The 6,444-nt window shown below is 32.0% G+C and overlaps 2 protein-coding genes across 8 annotated transcripts in view; one reads left to right on the forward strand and one right to left on the reverse strand.

Annotated features, from left to right (window-relative positions):
* The window catches only part of LOC107136895 (sodium channel protein type 1 subunit alpha), a 939,664-nt gene that overhangs the window by 409,268 nt on the left and 523,952 nt on the right, over positions 1 to 6,444 (reverse strand). The gene's annotated exons all lie outside the window — the stretch shown is intronic.
* The window catches only part of Csrnp3 (cysteine and serine rich nuclear protein 3), a 189,918-nt gene that overhangs the window by 49,271 nt on the left and 134,203 nt on the right, over positions 1 to 6,444 (forward strand). Inside the window, exon 2 of one of the 3 annotated variants that reach the window (XM_048812417.1) lies at positions 576 to 625. The exons of 1 other annotated variant lie outside the window; for it this stretch is intronic. The gene's annotated coding sequence lies outside the window, so the exon portion shown is untranslated. The remainder of the gene's footprint in view (positions 1 to 575; positions 626 to 6,444) is intronic. One more of the 3 variants, XM_048812416.1, reaches the window with a different exon arrangement.

Consider the following 6,444-nt stretch of genomic DNA (forward strand, 5'->3'; position numbering starts at 1 on the left):
TGTGAGAGGCACCGAGTTTGATCCCCAGCACCACATAAAAATAAAATAAAGGTATGTGTCCATCTAAAACAGGGGGGAAAAAAAAGACAGGATAGTTATATCACCGTCTATATTCTTGGGAGCAATCCCTTGTCAGCTTCTTCCCACCTAGATCCCAGGCTACTAATCTATTTTAGGGGACGGGGACTATTGGTTTGCCTTTCCTGGAATGTCATATCAATGGAAACAAAGAATTTAATCTTGTCTCTGGCCTCTTTTATTAATATAAAGCATTTGAGATTCATTCATGCTGTTGTATGTATCAATAGTTTGTTACTTATTGTTGCTAACTAGTACTCCATTGTATAGATGTACCACAGTTTGTTTATCCACTCAATCACTGAAGTACTTTTGAGTTATTATTTAGTTTTTGGAATTTTGAATAAAGCTGCTGAAAACATCTATGTAGAAATTGTTGGGAAAACCTAAGTTTTCATTTATCATGAGCAAATACTCTAGAAGAATTGTAACATGGCAAGTAAGCCACTGCAGAACTGTTTTCCACAATGGCTCATACCATCCTACTTTTCCACCAGCAGTGAAGGAGCATTCCCATTGCTCTGCGTTTTCACCACCAGTTGCTATGGTAAGCTATAATTTATTTTATTTTAGACATTTTAATTAACAGTATGGCTTTATCTTACATGTCCTCAATGAATGGTGATATTGAACATTTTTACTTATAGATATTCACCATCTGCATATCTCTTTTGTGAAGTGTTTAAATATTTTGTTCAAATTTTATTAGGCTGTTAAGTTTTGAGATTATTATTATTTTTTTAAAAAATATATATTTTTAGTTGTGGATGGACACAATACCTTTATTTATTTATTTTTATGTGGTGCTGAGGATTGAACTCAGTGCTTCACACGTGCTAGGTGAAGCGCTCTACCACTGAGCCACAATCCTAGCCCCGAGTTTTGAGATTATTTTTAAACAAACATTCCAGAAAAAAGCCTTTTGAAAAATACACAATTTGCAAACATTTTCTCTTTTTCCATGGTTCTTGTTTTTCATTTTCTTGACCTTGTTTTTTATAGAGTGCTTTTAGCTTTGATTTAGTTACATTTACTAATTTTTTTTCCCTTTAGATTATGGTTTTGATGTTATATCTCTAAGTTCTTTGCCTAACCCAAGGTCATATTTTCAATTATATTTTCTTCTTATTTTATGTTTTATATTTATGCATATGATGCATTTTGAGTTATTTCTTGTATAAGGTAAAAGTTTGAGGTTCATTATTTTGCCTACAAATATCTAAATGTTCTATCATCATCTGTTAAAATAATTATCATTTCTGCACCAAAATGCCTTGAGATCCTTCTCCAAAATTTTAATTTATTATCTATGTGTGGATATATCTCTGGCTTCTCCATTTTATTCCTTTTCTCATTATTGCACTATTTGATTAGTATAGTTCTATAGTAAATCTTGAAATCAGATAGCATTATTTTTTTTTATAGAATTGCTTTAATAGTCTAATTCCTTTACTTTGCCCTGAAATTTTAGAGTCAGATTGTTGAAATCTATTTAAAAAATTCTGCTGCGATTTTGATTATAAAATTCAATTATATGTATTGGAGAATATTCTGAATTTAATTTGAAAAAGATAAGACATTTGAAAAAAAAATTCACTGCATATAAAAATATTTGTGGTATAAATGGCCAATATTAAAACAGTTATTAGATTAGATATCATTTTTAAAAATATGAATGTCATCAGGATAATTGGCAAGACCTTGTATGAACATTTCATAAAACATGCCCTAATGATCTTAAAACTTAAAAAATAAAAGTTTCAACATAACTGGTAATCAGGCATTCAGTGTATAATGGTAACATAAGCATATAAAATGTTCTTACTTCCTATAGCTTCTGATCATGCTACTATATCAGCACATGCTTATGGTATGCAGGTAAGGGAAGCACAAAAAAAAAAAAAATGAGAAGGATCCACCTCTGTGTGTAGGTAGGGAGTTCCAAAGAAGAGGGACTAGAAAGATACTCAGTGGGTACTATACACCATCCATCCATGGACATGAACCATCCTCAGTAGCATGCACAACTATGCCAAATGCGTGGAGAAGGAATCTGTAGGAAGTTTTAGAAAACTTATTTTAAAAGCTCAGTTATATCTGTCAATACTTTCAATTACTAATATCATAAAAGATCAGAAGTTTAAACTAGAAAGAATTCCACTCAAATAACTTTAATTATTATGTAGTAAATGATTCCTATTTTTAATAAAGATATAGTTTTCTATAACAACAGAAAAAAGAAATGCAATAAAAAATGTAAAAAAAAATCACCTTTACATTTTGTATAGGACAAATGAATATACAAATGCATAAAAATATAAGCTACGTGTTTCAGTGTTGTTTTTATGGTAGAATTGAAAGTTTATGGGTAAATATAATAATGAGATGATTGGAATGAATATAGTTTTTTAAAATCTCCATGAACATGATGAATTTAATATCTTCTCTTAAGCTTGGTGTGGTGGCGTTGATGTATAATCCCAGTGACTCAGGAGGCTGAGACTGGAAGATCACAAGTCTGAGGCCAGTGTGGACTACTTAGCAAGACTCTGCCTCAAAATAGAATAAAAAGGGGTTAGGGATGTAGTTCCATGGTACAGTGCTTACATAGCATGAGTGAGACCCTGGGTTTAATCTCCAGTACCTAAAAAAGAAGAATCCTCTCTTGAATTTTTTTTTTATTTGTACAATACAATAGACCTTTCCTAGCTATATCTTTATTTTAATCAGAGCTGATGATAATTTAGTTGTTCATTGAATTTTCTAACATCAGGATAAAAATAAGGAATCAAAAATTTTTGTTACTTTTGGACAATTATGTCCTACTCTAAGGCATATATTTCCTGAAACAATGTTATATTTACCTCAGTAATGTCTAATCTTTAAGAATCAAAAGAAATGAATATACAGTATGAGAGACTTCCTACTAAAATATATCTAAAATTAATAAAAAATTAAAACTGGCAAATGGAACCATATTTTAGGACACCTGAAATAATCTCTTTTTTTACTCCTAAATAAGTTCTTTTTTTCTCCTAAATTATTTTTCAAAAGAGGGCAATATATGTTGAATGTATTTTTTTTTCAAGAGAGAGAGAGAGAGAGAGAGAGAGAGAGGATTTTTTAATATTTATTTTTCAGTTCTCGGCAGACACAACATCTTTGTTTGTATGTGGTGCTGAGGATTGAGCCCGGGCCGCACGCATGCCAGGCGAGCGCGCTACGGCTTGAGCCACATCCCCAGCCACTGTTGAATGTATTTTAAGAAACTATCTTCAGCACAGTTTTGATTTTCAATTGTCAATGTTATATAACTTTTTCTTTTCCATCCAGAAGAGATGTTGTATTTGACTTTTCTGTTAAATATAAATCAAAAGAGTTGAGAAAAAGGCTATTTTATGCTTTGTTTTATTTTTTTAGATCTCTAAAAATATGGTATTCATAGTTGTAAATGCAAAAGCATTATTTAAAAAAAAACATACTGACTCATTTAACTCTCTTTTCTAATTGTCACCACTGTCTCATACAAAGGACGTCAGGATTCTGTTGTGAAATCCTTTCTCCCATTCACATTGTACCCATGGGAATTTCTTACTTAGCCATCTCTCTTTGACAATCTCACAAGGCTAAAGGGCAAAACGAACTGCTAAGAGAGGCCAAGCTGCTTCGTGCTCATATCTGTGCTCTGTGTTGAAACTTCCAGAGGTTTATTGATGCAGTGGGACTAGAAAAATGAGAGCAGAAGCAATTTTCTCCATGGCCTTCACCCTTCCTCACAGACTACAAGATAACCACTGTTATCAAAAGGACACAAGAATTTTCCTTTTCTGTTTTTTTTTTTTTTTTGTCAAGCAAAAATAATGGATTTCTTTTTGCTCCTCAAGGATGTTTTACTAGGTTAAATATAAATCTCAGCAGGATATTTCTTACGTTAGGACAAGTAGCATATTTCCATTTCTTTTCCTCTATCACTGATATATGAATAATAAAACTATTAATAAATCCTATGGTTAAATTTAAAGTCTTATACCAAGTTGATAAGTGTTGGACATAAGTCAATGCATAATGTGTGCATGTAAGAAAATGTCACAGGGATTCCCATTAACAAGCACAATTAATATGTGCTTGAAAGAAAAAATTAAAGAGTTAAAAAATTGTTTTATAAATGAGTAAAATATAGAACAATATATTTCACAGTTTTCAGCGTTATCTGTTTAAAGAAGGTTTGTGTTCATAATATCAGTATAACATAAATGGAAGTCAGTGCAGGAGAGAAGGAATTGTTCTCATTACTGTAAATTTTGAAAAAAATGAAAAGAAAATATGGTAAAAATAATATGTATATAATAGGAGTCATTATCTCACAACAAGTTGTATTTCTTTCTCTAATAAACAGAGTTCTGAGCTTCATAAAATCAAAACTAGGGCTGGGGATATATGTATCTCAATGGCAAACTTGTCCACCCATGTATTGGGCTCTGGGTTTGATTCCCAGCACACACACACACACACATGAATGAATGAATGAATGAATGCTTAGTGTATTCCATTACAACCAGCACTGGAAATTGGCTGCTTGAGAACTGATGATACATTTTGTTTGGTACACAAAAGTTTTCATTATTTCAAATTACATTTGCTTCATTTCTCCTACTTCCCATTTTCTTACTCTGTGTTAATACACATATTCTGTTATCTGTCTGGCCCTGAAGTCATCTGAGTTTGTGATCTCTGCTTCAGAAAGTTGTTATTGAATGATTTTAAAACAATGAAAAATATAGAATTTTTTTCTTATATATTACTGGTAGACATGCAAATTATATACAATATTTTTAAGACTCTTTGTCAAAGTTTATGCAAAGATTAATTCTCTTGAGTTTTTTATCTCCCTAGTTATTCTGCAGAAAGACTCATGTGAGTCCCTAAAGGTTGTTCACTGAATTTGAAGCTTCCCAAATACCCACTGATAAGATGTTGATTTAATAAATTGTTAACATCCACATAATAGAATATAATATAGCTTCTGTAAAATAATGAGGGAGTTCTAATATATACTGATATGGAAAGACATCTAGTAAATATTAGATTTTTAAAAGTAGTAAAATATTTTCATGCTTCTATAAATAATAATTTCATATTATTAAAATAATTCATTAGTAAATTAATAATGTATCCCAGACTTGTATGGTGATTACCGTTGATAGGGTGGGATTATGATGGGTGTCCTGTATTTTAAACTAATATTCTCATAACATCAAAATTATTAAAAAAAAACTTAAATACAATCTTCTGAAACAAAAGTCCTCAAATAAGAAACCATGGTTATATGTATATATCCATATCCATACATACCTGAGACTTTTGTACTGATACAGTAAGAATAATAATATAGACCAAATGGTAAACACATTTACCAGTTTTGTTTTGTTTTTTTTTTCTTTTTTGTTTTCTTTTTTAAGTGAAGAAGACACATGTTTAGAGATAAAGGTAAAATACTAAATCTGGTTGTTAGGAAGAAGGAAAACCTAAATATTGAACTAAATGTTTTTTATAGACATTGGATAGAACACACTTAAAGCTTCATGGAAGCTTGTATGCCGGGGACCAGGTGTATTTTAAATGCATTAGCTATCTCTTCTTTTGGCCCACATCATAAAAATCTGTAATGACCTGTTTTGGAAGGAAAGCAAAACCATATTCCTTCTGCTGTTGAGAAGAAAACCTTGTCTTCTTAGCCTTAATCACGAAGTACTCAGTGGGTTGCAAAATAAGCTTGGCAAAATTTAGATGCCCTGTCCTTGTAAACCATTTGGTCTGCAAATGGACAGATGATATACAAGATGGCCTTCCTGTCATCCAGGAGGGGATCAAGAATGAGGTGAGCCTGTATGCACAGAAAGGAATTTGTGTGCTAGCCTTGGAAATTTTTATGTCTAGTCTGATCACAGTGACAGGTTTATTGCCATGATGAGAGAGAATAAAAACCTCACTGGTCTAGGGAAGAACTTGGAAATGAAGAAGGGATCACAGTCTGGAAAATAAGACCATGGTTTGGGCCATTGTCATCATTATTAATAGTGAACATATATTGAGAACCTACTAGATGAAAGGCACTGAATTAAATGCAGTAAGGCTGAAGTTATAAAATCCACATGAGAAGCTGACAGAGCGATTTATTGACAGTTGATTTATTGGTACATTTAATCATTCCAGGCATCACCAGAACTGGTTAAGATTTGGATGTTCCTGTTTCCAATGAAACTATGGCTCTCCTTTCCTTAGAAAAATGAAGAAATTTGTAAAATCATCTTCCTTCATCTATAGATAGATCCCTGGTTGTACTTTTTTTTGGGGGGGGGGGGGGGG

This window comes from Marmota marmota, unplaced genomic scaffold (genome assembly GCF_001458135.2).
Source record: "Marmota marmota marmota unplaced genomic scaffold, marMar, whole genome shotgun sequence".
NCBI classification, from domain to species: Eukaryota; Metazoa; Chordata; class Mammalia; order Rodentia; family Sciuridae; genus Marmota; species Marmota marmota.